Source organism: Brienomyrus brachyistius, unplaced genomic scaffold (assembly GCF_023856365.1).
Source record: "Brienomyrus brachyistius isolate T26 unplaced genomic scaffold, BBRACH_0.4 scaffold71, whole genome shotgun sequence".
Lineage (NCBI taxonomy): Eukaryota > Metazoa > Chordata > Actinopteri > Osteoglossiformes > Mormyridae > Brienomyrus > Brienomyrus brachyistius.
Genome location: NW_026042346.1, coordinates 32,737 through 45,386, shown reverse-complemented (window position 1 = coordinate 45,386; position 12,650 = coordinate 32,737). Strand labels below are relative to the sequence as shown.

General features: G+C 41.5%; 1 long non-coding RNA gene across 1 annotated transcript in view; it reads left to right on the top strand.

Annotated features, from left to right (window-relative positions):
- The window catches only part of LOC125726397 (uncharacterized), a 38,013-nt gene extending 28,722 nt beyond the window's left edge, over positions 1 to 9,291 (top strand). Inside the window, exons 2-3 of the long non-coding RNA XR_007388172.1 lie at positions 5,704 to 5,814; positions 6,660 to 9,291. This is a non-coding gene — a long non-coding RNA (uncharacterized LOC125726397). The remainder of the gene's footprint in view (positions 1 to 5,703; positions 5,815 to 6,659) is intronic.
- Positions 9,292 to 12,650: the final 3,359 nt, after the last annotated feature.

Sequence of the window (12,650 nt, the reverse complement as noted above, 5' to 3'; positions counted from 1 at the left end):
CAAACAAACAAGCCCAGGAGTCATCTGTCAAAAAAACGAAACGTGAAACATTTTAATCAGATAAAACTGCCAACAAAATTAACCCACACAAAAAGAGACGAAGCAGCAACACGGCTTGTGGTGCTTAAATCTGTATTTTTTTATTGCCTGTAGCTACGGTTTAGGCCTACTGTTTCTGCCCTGTAGTATATAAAGAAGAGGTGCAGAGCTGTCATGTCGGGTTTGTCCGCTGATCACTAAACACTGAGCAGAGCGGCCGGCGCGCGCCGGAGTGATGGAGTGAAGCTGGATCACTTTATGTGAAAAGGGGAGGACAAGGCTGCTGAACTGCGCCGACCATTAACAAATTAAGATCGTTGATTACACACTGGCCTATTGACAGTGCATATATGATCGACAGTGCATATATATATATACTACGGACTACGGCGATATTGAACAAGGATGCAAAACAAATTTTAAATACTCTTAATAGACTAATGTATTATACACACGGTTAAATATGTCTTCAAAGGGCTTTATCTTAGAACCAGGCAGGTAAACATGTGTGCGGCACTACATGTACCTACACATCCATTTCCTCAAGGGCCTATATAAAATGACTGAATGCTTTTCCTCTTTGCTCTGGGCGAGATGATGTTTTGCCGAGTTCTTTCCCCCCTCCCCCTCCTTTTAAGTCCACAAGCACTGCCGTGCGTTAGCCTTTGGTCGGGATTAAAAATAAACACCACAGAAGGTTAATTCAATTTCAGAAAGCCCACTGAAATGTTTTCGTACAATAGTGTAAGAGGATCACCTTCAGTTGTTCCCGAAGACTGCTCGTAAAGAAATATGAATCCCGTCATACTCTCGAGTAATGGCAGACATCTTCAGATGTAGACATGAGCTTCAGTAAACATTACTTTTCAATAATTATATGCTTTATATATTTGTACTTATAATAAGCTGCTATTAAAATTACTTATGAAAGCGTTTGACATCTACTGGGTCAATTATGGAGAAATAGGTCGGTTTACATTTGTACGAACTTTTATGAACCGCTAAAGGGACATAATACTCTATAAGTTTTATCATTGATACTGCTGTTAAATTATCTCACAACACTGACCTTTCAGAAGTCACTTTTTTATTACGGTATTAATTTCAGGTGAATAAAGTTTAAACTTTCCCTGAACGTGCCCTCACAGCATTCGCATTATATAGAAAGTGAATAGGGGTTGAATATTTGACTTGAATTTCAAAATAAAAGCTGACCTGTTTGTGTTATAACACGCTATGCGTACTGGTGCACTATAATCACGGAAACCGCAACTTTTAGAAAAAAATATAATATATATTCAGAAAGCAGTCACGCAAAATGCCCCGCTAGTCATTTGAAAAATATTTCCATTAGTCTTATACATATAAAAAATATTTGAAACATAATATATCATGAAGCCGTTAAATTCATATTTCTTGCAATTTACTATAGCTATTTCGGACATAATATCCGAATAAGTAATTTTATTAAGATTCACATTTATTCATTTAAGAAACAATTTGCCATTGAACGTTATTTTAAAACATTTTTTTATTAAAGATGTTTGTTTTTATATTATAAAGAAAGCATAGGTTTGCAGGAAAAAGATTACAAATTTATCACTCTGTTAAAAATGAAAATAGGCTATCTTGCATAATCAAATAAAACTGAAATATATGTAAATGATAAACAAATTATTTCTGAAATAACGTCATTTTATTTATGAAACTAGCTACCTTAGACATTTTTCGTAATTTTAATATTTTTTTCAAGTTTTCCTCTTTTGCTTATTACTTATCCTCTATTATACATAAATCTCTTAACCTCCATTAGCCTTACCTGCTTGTCAGCTTGACCTTTTCATTATGAAAAAGATGTGGACATATTTGGCTTATGAGGATTACAGATTCAGGCCTCGCTCATCTCTCCATTATCATATGCGGCTGGGGTCAGGGGTCCCGCGATTCATCAAAATTGTTTTTGTTGAATGAGGTACACAGCGAGTCCCGTTGGTTTACAGTGGGCTGAAGATGGCCTCCGTTGTTTATATCACCAACCGCGATGTTACATTAAACTTCCATGCTGGGGGATAGTGTGAACCAATCAGCCGTTCCATTTGAGTCGTGTCGTGCGGTCCACCATTTTGTTTCTGTCACTGTGATTTGCCGGCTGACGGCAGTCCTGGCTACATTAGACCTATCTGTGTTTGTGCACGTAACACGAAATGATGCATTGGACCCGACGTTTACGTTTGGCCCAGCAAGACCCAAACCGTTGCTGCGGCTCTCAAAACCGGGAAACCCCGAGAACTGATCTGGCACGCTGGAGTAAATATTACCTACAATGCACTGCTGTAGGATCACACTGCCTTTAAAAGGCTGAGATATCACGAGCCAACACCACGTCGGTTGTAATTAGTGGCAGGTTTTACGTGTTCATCTATTGAAGCCGAGCAGCTCAGATTCCTGCGTGTCGTTGTCATCCTGCAAGATGACGAGCTCTGATGTGACAATTAAACTGTGGGCGCTCAGTCTTGTAAAACAAAATGTAAAAGTAACCGATAAGGGCAACTCAGTTGTGCTGATGTATCCAGAACCTTATCAAGAGCTAGTTTTCACAAGCCTTTGGTTTTTGTTACTGCTGGAATTCTTTGTGGCAGCGTCAATACAAACCCTATGTCACATTTAATGGGAAAGGCTGATAAGCAACCACAACCCAAAAGTAAATCCCGCAATTTGTTAAAATCAGTAATTGAAAGCATTGTTTTTTTTGCTATTTCGGTAACACTTTATGAATACATTATAATGCATTCATAAAGTATCATGAACACGACTATAACTATTTATAAAAAGGCATAACACGTTATAGCCATGTTTATTATGCATTATGAATGCTCTATGAAGCTTTGATCTATAATGCACTGCAGATACCTAGATACTGTATTATTATGGTCAGTATAATCCATTATAATGCATTTTGAAGGTATCTATAATGCATTATAAATGGGAGCTTTACTTAAGTAAAGTGTTACTCATATTTTTAACAACATCGACAGGTTAAGTAAAATCTAAAACTAAAAAAAATCTAAAAAGCTTTAAGACAATGACGAGTGCTCATATATCTTCTCGTGAAACTGTTATTTCATTCTCCCGTCGTCTCCCAGCCCCGAGGCTTTTCCGTGGAGCCATCGGCGGCTTAAGCCGGGAACCGTATTGCCTGGTCGTGTGGGCTGCGTTCCGCTAAATGTGTAAAGAAAAATTAGATCGCCACCATTCTTCGGTCTCCCCCTGTACACCCCCCCGCCCGTGGGGTAAGTTTAGGCAAATGAGAAGAGGGGCCTTCGAGTCCCCAAATCTCAGATAACGAATGAGACGCTGCTGTGCGCTCTCTCTCTCTCACTGCCTGCAGAGGCATTTTAGACGGACTTGCGTACCCCTTAACAATGGTGGTCTCTCTCCATTAAAATATTAATCACTTCTTAATAAGTGTTTATGACGGGATGACAGGTCTTCCACGTGCACAGCTGAGAAACCTGGCCTGGGGCGGCATTTTCAGGAATCCGGCTGGGGCCACTCAGCGCACTAACGGTAGGTGGGTGGGAGGAGGTTTGGGGCCGGAGATGGGGAGGGAGGTAGGAAAAGGACCGTACGGAACGAGCATCTCTCGCCTTTTACAATCACCCCCCACGAATAACAGTCGGATACCCGCATTATTTTCTACCTCTTCATACATTTGAATTGTCTCCCCCTCATTGGCTTAACCTAAACAGACATCGTTTGATCGCAGTGGAAACGATCCCTGTAGTAGTAACACTGATTTATGTCAGTTTTATAACCCCCGTTCTGGCGGTGTTTGAAACGATAATTTTGGATGATACTGTAATTAGTAATTGATTACCGCCTCAAAGCTATAAACACCAGCTATAAAAAGGCTTTAAACATAATTCAAATAGGTATACTATTGGAGTTAATGGGGGAAATTATTGTAAGAATGTTTAACTGTTATTTAAATTCATAATACCACCTGTAATAGTAATGAAAGCAATTCTGAAAATGTATTCGTTTACTGTTTATTTGAGAAGCAAAATAAGGAATTCGTAGTAGAGAAAAAAACCGCGAATTGTCAAATTAAAAGAAGTTACAGGGAAAGAAAAAATTAAATGAGAAATGGTTGGCGTTGCTCCGCCGGAAAGGGCTTACACTGACCGGCTGACATCATCGGGGTTCCTGCAGAGGGATGTGCGCAGAGCGAGCGCATCTCCCCGCTGATCATTCATCAAATCCGCACGTGTTTATTTTAAGAGCCGGGGGCTTAACTGAAGCATCCCCCGTCCTCTCAGCAGCCAAGCCGGTATTCGGTGTTCTTACGGCCTGTGGGCTTCGCCTGACATCCCCCATTTGCTTATCTGCCGTGCAATTTATTCTGCCTTTTACGTGCGCCGCTGTTTTTGAAGACCACAAACTTACAAAAGTATTTACTGCTTAATACAAAAAAAGTGGACCAATAACGCCCGTAGGCAAAAAGGCGAAAGATGAGAAATACGAAAAAGCGAAACGCACCACACCAGTAGCAAAATTTATGCAAAATAAAAAGGCAGCTGATGACGACAAAAACGCATACACACAGTGAACACGTGATACCGCAATCATAATTGCACGATAATCCCCCTGCCGCATATGCGTAAGATAAGATAGGCCTACTACAATAAGTGAATAATCAATGTCAATTCCATAAGCTGGGTTAAGTTTTATAAATAGACCGAAATATCAACGTTTTTGACGCATAGCTGGCAGCCAGTCTTACTTTGGTCAACTGTATGTTTGCGTTCCCTGTAAGTGCCAGTTTAGTTATTGCGGAACAGCAGTACACACACAAGCGCGGATAAATGAACGTGCTTGGCACCCATAAATCAAAAACAAACAGGCTTGCAGAGTAAGCAGTATTTTAGGCCTGAGACGGGGCCCTTTAGGCAGCGGAGCTGGGGCTCGGAGGAGCCCCAGGCAGTGCAGACACTCATCTTGGCAACACCGACCCATGGTTCATTTAGCCTCCTCAAAATATTTTTACCCCCTGACGGCGTGATTGACACCAGCAGTGGCCCCCGCGATCAGAGAGGAACGATCTGCTGGCTGCGACGAGTCGGATGGGCTGGAAAGCGGGGGGGGGGGGGGGGGGGGGGTCAGTTGGTGTGGCGGATCCTGTGGTTTTAAGGTCCGCTGGCTGGAGCTAGTGGAGTTCAGGCCGCCGGAAGCTCTGAAGATGCCCACATGGACCCTGTGAGTCCACCATCTCTATGCCACACTTCCGTCTCAAACAAAAAAAAGTCTCCCACTTAAATCGGTCTTATTCCCTCAGCTCGTAAACCCAGTTCTAGTGTCCCAGCATAAATTCTGGAAATAATCTGTTTATATAAAGCAAGATTTTTTTTCTTAAGTTGTAATTTCATTTGGAGTGAGGTTAAAGCAGTATTTATGTTACTTTATTATATTTATGGTCATATTAAGCTGCGGCAAACTTTAATTCCAAAGAGCGTGTGCTGAGTGTGCAGGTTAGGAAGGTGCAACGCATTCCGAGGAAACTGCAGCTCGGGGTCAGGGCACAGGGCTCGGGGTCCTGATAACAATCAGAAAATTCACTCTTTTTAATTCCTCTTTCTCTTGGTTTCCTTATTTGTGCTTCTACAGCAGCACCCCAAACGGCTGCGCGGACCAGAGAGCGTTGCAAGGATGTCCGACGGGCACGTCCTGCACCTCTTGTCCCCTGAGCCGAATCGTACCCAGAAAAGGATATATTTGGTAAACAATATCTCCCATAATCCTCTGCTGCCATCAGGTGTTTATTTTCTCATGGTCGCCTTGGCTTCCTCTTGGGGCTGATCCGGTCCCCTCGCACACATTCTTCTTCCTCTTCCCTCTCAGTCACCCCCCAGAAGCTTTGTTCGCAGACTGGGTCTATAACAGCCCCAGTTTGTTTTACTTTAGTTCTTGGGGGTGCTTAAATGCTTTCTCAAGCACTACAGGAATAAAGGTGAGCGTTTAAAATGACGCTGATCTGGGCCGCAGACGATACCATGGCGTACGGAGCCATCGCGGTGATTTAGGGCTGTGCGAAGAGGGTCGGATTTTATTTACACCAGCAACAATTCAACAGGCAGAAAATCATTACCTGTATTTTTTTAGAAGTATGATGGAAATGAGTATTTGCAGTAAGTTCAGTGCTACGTGTGCGTTTCCTGCACTGCCTGAAGTTCCAGTGTGTAAACACTGCGGGAGTCAGGAATGGCAGTGATTAGAGATGAAGACAAGTGCAGGCATCTTATTATTAGTGTTGTAAATATTGTAGAATTATTCTATACATGCTGCTCCAGCAGGCAGGAAAAATGTACAATGAAAACAATTTGTGTTATGGATATGTTGGCCTGAAGTAAGTATTTTTCATGCAAAAAAACACACAAATAATGTGACCCACTAGTAACAGCATGTGCTTGCTTGGATATGCTATTGTCAGATTGATTTTAATTGTTTGCCATAAGACTGAGGCAACGTAATGGCTAAGTACAGCGATATTGGCATTTCGAGGAAACTACTTTTTATTATCTAATCAGATAAGACGCGTATGTTTATGTTGCTCGTTTTGGAAGAGCAGAGAAGAAGAAGAGAGGAAGAAGAAAAGAAGAAGAGAAGAAGAAGAGAAGAAGTGAAAAAGCAGCTTTTGGAGAGATTCGGTCTTTTCCTCTCAGCTTGACAATCTTCAAGTTAAACGGAGCTAAATCTCTAAGAGCAGAGATGTACAGTTTTATTGGCAACTTGGCTGGAACTTGACTTTACTTCAAGGGATGCCAGCGATAAAAGTAAATACACATACGTATCCATCTGGATTATTTCTGCAACCTCAGACCTCGTTCCAAGCAAAAAAACCTGTCTGTTAATGTTGAAATCTTACATAAATATGGGCGATGCAACTTAATGCATCTTAAAAGAAGAGAAAATAATTCCATGTCAATATAAGATTTGTGACCGATAAAGCAAAAACCAGTGCAATTTTTTTAACTTAACACTGGGGTGAAATCGTACACCTGGGTAATTTTTTTAACACACCCAAAAGATGGTATTAATTTAGGTCTTTGAAATCACAGCATATTTATATCTGTGTATTTCCATGTCGTCTTTGCCATATACAGACGCTCCTCTACTTACAAACTTTCAGACATACGAACGAAGAGGACTGTAAATCCAAATTGTGTTCATTGGTCTCCCGTTTCCTGTCCGCAGCATCAGTTATTTTTCTGAGCACCAATTCCGCCGAGTACGACTTCTGGCTGCTACTCCCGCCGCGCAGCAGTGTAGCGTGCGTACTCCCAGCATCCTAGTTCTTTGTACTTGCCTATACCCTTAAAATGATGTTGAATAACGACTTACGAACATTTCAAGTTACGAACGTCCGTTCAGATCGTATCTCATTCGTAAGTAGAGGAGCGTCTGTACATCCGTTTTCAGAACTGGACATAAATATTCCTTCATAAATGTGTATGAAGCAATAAAAACATATTTCACTACTGATCATTGACTGTGTTTTTGTATTAATCTGGTCTGAGCCTACACCCAGCGGCCCTGCTGCCGTGGCGACATGAGCGAAAGTGGCCTATGTGGCTGATTCATCAGTTCCACCTCTAGAAAGAAGGGTGGTCAGGCAAGACCCGACGAGACGAGTGCCTAACTGAGTCTGGGGATGATCGGAAACAGATGAGACCTGCTGTGACCACTACTGCCCCGCCGTCACACACACACGCACACACACACACACACGTGTTTGCACACACCAAAGCAGTGGATGAAGAGAGTGAGTAACACTCAGAGCCCAGGCAGTGATAGGGAGAGCAGAAATAGGAAGCCATGTTATGGCAACAGGCCTGTAAATGTATAAACAGTCCACAGGATATGAGTGACACTTCACAAACATCTGGTTCGGTGATAAATCTGACATTTTACTTTGTGCCGGGATATCGACGCCAGGAGTGAGATCCAGCGAGAGGCAGAAAATAAACAAGCCAGCCTGGAGAGTGGGAGAAGAGTGGGAGAGAGGAGTCGCCATTAATGGGAAACACTCCCCGTTGTGAGGCTGCGTGTAACTGTAGCCATTTATTTAACATTTCTGGTGTTTCCACCATGCTGAGATTAGACACAATCTCAGCAGATTACGTGTGGGTGTATATATGTAACACGGCGCGGTTTATATGCAGGTCATGTGATGTGTGACCTATAAAGTTCATTTAACACCATACTTGGTTAGTTGTACCTGTTACCCAAAGAGTGAAGGTACGGAAGTGAATTAGTGCGAAGTGGCAGCACTTTTGAAGGATCTGAAATGGGCATTAATGGAATCCACCCCCCCCCCAAAACACACACATGCACACACACACTCGCTGTCCCCCTGCCCATCCCTGCTCCTGAGCGATCGGGTTTCCACGTTCGGCCCATCAGCTGAACACTCGGCTCTTGATCAATGGCAGGAAACCAGAGGATCCAATGTTAGTACATCAGAGAATGATATCCACCCCCAAGAACACAATCACACACACACACACACAGAAACACTTCTGCAAGTCTTACGTCACCTCATAGTGCCTTTACAGTATATTTGTTTTATCAAGGCTCTGATTAATTACATCTAAATGCAGTAATATAAACGTAACTTTAAAAAATAGTGAATCTTGTAATGGGTCACCACCCTGCCTTGGGTTCCTTCCTGTGTTATGCCCATGGCTTCTGGGATAGGGTCTGGAACATCACAAGCCTGCATAAGGCAAGCAGATATGGAAAACAGATGAATAGATACAGTAAATAACAATCAGCAAGTGTTGCCGTTCTTCCTCATTCAGTGACTCGGCCGGGAAACAGTGGATTTTTTGCCAAATTGTGAGTCGGGTTGTTGAATTTTTGAAAATGAGTGCTTACATATAGTGAAAATCAATGTTGTGCTTCTGTATCCTGGGTTCTGTTGCTGACAGAATCTTTATGAGTATTAATTAAGATCATGCGTATCTGATGTGTGAAAAGCTCGACATTGTTATTGAGTCTTGAATCTTTTTTTTTCTGCTGTGGAAGAGAGATCAGCCTCAAACGTAGTGGGGGGAAACGGTGAATAGGGTCATGCTGTGACCTCGTTCGTTTTAAATTCCTTCCACTTCACTGTACCTGGAGTCAAACTCAAGGTAGAGATGTTGGGATCGGTTTAATGTGCATTATTATTATTACTTACGCATGCTCTCTGTTTGTCTGTCAACAGATGGAGATTAGCAACAAATGCATTGTTCAAAATCTTCAGTGAAGACTCTACAAGCTATTTTAAGTCTTCAGAACATGCTCAGTGTCCCTTCGCTGTTTCTGTGAAGTATGGAAACATTGGCACACGTACGTTTTCTATTAATGGAAGTATTAATGTGATGTTCGCTATCATCACTTACTGGGTAATTTGGCAAATTCACCATTTTAGAGCTGGCTAGATGAGAGCCCTAACATTTGAATGCCATAATCAGATAATTAAGTATTGTTTTGAATGGAATAATTATCATGTGTGATTTTTATAATATTGTTGCAGAAGAGATTTGCTGCCCATGGCTTCGTTACCATGGTGAACATTTTAACACCCCCATCTGTACCGGCTCTTACCCCCGAGGGGGTGGGTGGGCAATATTTCTGATACCTGTATTTTAAATACAAAATTGTATTTTTTTTTTAAATTTGTATCTGACTTACTTATTAAAAATGACTATGTGATTTGTATCAAAATACTTTGATGTTCAGTGTTTTTGTATTTAGAAATACACAAGAAATGCTTTCCCTATAATGCAGCCATGATGACGTCATGTGCTCAAAGCGTTTGTGTCACAGAACAAAGTTTCGCTTTTTCAGACATTATAAGAAACGATCATTAGCGCCAGCAGCTGATCAATTCTGTCGAATCAAAAGACTTACAAGCTCCATATAGGGCTGTTCGTCTTTAACGTTTTTAAGATGCTGAGTTAAGCATTTAAATTGTGTTTTTAATTTCTCATTTTAAATTTTGTTGATTTAAGTTATTTGTGGGACAAAGTGGAAGAAATTGTGTAAACTAAATTACAAAAAAAACCCATTCTTTCAGAGTTTATTATTACTTTTTTTTCGATTGCTTTACCATTATCTGAATGTTCACGTGGGTAGTTGGGAAATATTTAAGACACTAAACAATATTTGATCTTTTGTCTGATTTCACATTTGTATTGTGGCTCATTATGCAGTGAAAAAATGTGGCTCTTACCCTCGGCCATTTGAATCAATGTCTTTGTGAAGGAACAGGCTGATATAGAATGGAAGTATATGAAATGTATTTTTTATTTTTAAATGACAAAATACTGTAGTTTATTTGAATACTTCAATTAGTGGCTGAATTTTGTAGTTTATTTTGATACACTTACACGTGAGGTATCTTGCGTTTAGTATCAATTTTGACGTATTTTTACCCATCTCTGTTCCCAGCCCCCTGCCCTGGCCATGCCCCCCCAGTTCACCCAGTCATTCCTGGTAACTCTTTGCTTCTGTCAAAACAGGATCCTTCAAATTGAATTAAAGCCCTCTGCTGGGCTCCAGCGGACAGCCGGCCGATCGCTGCACCACACTTCCAGTCATCTCGCACCTAATTAGGGCTCGGTCTCACTGGCATTAACCCTAATGAGGCGGCGCTCTGGCAAGCCGCACCCGCGATTGGGTGGGGGAGGGATCCAGGAAACGACACACGCTTAATTCAGTGCAGATGAGTATGTGGGATAGAGAAGTGACCCTGGACGAACAAAGAAGGGCCCGGGTCCCTTAGGGGCCCTGTCCCCGCAAAGGGCATCGTAGGCCACATGACCAACACTGACGAAAACGCCGTTGAAGGTCACACCCACATGGAGAGACTAAATACCAATGCTGCCTGTGCATCTCTGTTTTATGGCTATGCTCGGTCTGCAAAGCACATATATGTAAAATATATACATGCATATCTCAGACTAGGCACCTGAAATATGAACTCAATGGTCAAGTAAGCAAATTTATATTTGTGTATACGATTTGAACATTGAAGTGAAAATATGTATTTTGTCAAGGAAAAAATGTTATGACTGCAAAATATATCAACAGCGCCATTTATATAAGAATGATTACACTTATTTAGCGTTTTTAGCAATACATACTTCTATTAATACTACCACTGACACGAATGACTCGGTGTTAATAATTATTATATTTATTAAATAATAATAATATAAATTACATTGTGTCACGTGCGACCGTTTTTGGATCAATGAACGTTCAAGGAAATCAATGAAAGTTAAACGTATTAGTAGAAATAACACAAAACAGCCAATGCGCTTAACAAAACGATGTGACCGATTTCTTTTACGTTTTGATGAGTACATGTATTGATTCATTAATTTTAATGACTGCAGTCGTCACTGGCGCGTAGTATTGTTCAAAGAGGTGAGAGTCCCGCGCGCGCTCCCTCAAATCGCATTAATGAGTCTCTCTGTAATGCTTTAACTGCTATTAGATTTAATATTTCTAGCCCGTGGGACCGGGCCAGTTAACGTACCACATCATAATAGATTTGTTCTTGGTTACCTTCTTAAATGTGGTGATTTTCTCAAAAGCGAATACGGTGAAAATGAACGACTGCTTTTAAACCGTACATGTGTTAATGTGATTTAGTTGTCACTAAGTTCCGGATATGAATTTACAGTTAATGAACAGTTTTTAACTGCTTATGAAATTGACTTCACTGAATTTAGGAAATGCTCTCAATAATATTTGTCAAAACTGAAGAAATAAAATAAAACAGCCATAAAAGTCCTCAGGGAGAACAGACGAAATTCTTTTAAAAAAAGAAAAAAAAAGTTTGTTTTTTATTTTAACATCCCCGGTTACACCAAGGGGACATTTGACTCACTGTCTTAGGTAGGGTCCCCGAATGGCCCCTTAATGCACATATGTGCGTCATTTTTTTTCCTACAGTGTACTTGTTGTCTGCGGCCAGTACAGATCCCCTGTCAGTCCTTCTGTTTTCATTTCCTTGTCCTCAGCCTGCGTTGGGCCCTGGGTCCTGTTCACAGCCTGTCTCCTGCCCTGCACTGTGACTCAGATGCTTTTGGACAGTCATGCTCCACCTGTCTCAGGTTTCACCCCAGCTGATTGCCGTCTTCCTCTCGGCCTTCCTGTCAGCCTCTCTGGGGTGACACGTCTACCTCGCCCTGACCCTCCATACAGATCCCTGGGCTCACCTCTGTAGTTTATTGCCTCACTGGCCTTGTTTTCCATTGCTGATGTCCTCTTCTCTGTCTCGTCTTCTAGCAACAAGAATTTCATCATGGGAAGAATTTGGGGAGGGGGGGGCGGGGCAGGCCACCCTAGGCCCATATTCTAGGGGCCCCCTGCTGATCCCGACTTTTCATGTTTTTTTAGAAACAAAACATGTAGATCAAATGCACTCCAAACCAGGCTTAAAACTATTTCGGTTAAAATATTATAATCTATAATAATATCATGTATCTTACATTTCACTGATCAATGCTCCCCCCCCCCCCCCCCCCCCCCCCGTGGCGAATTTTACCGACAGCACC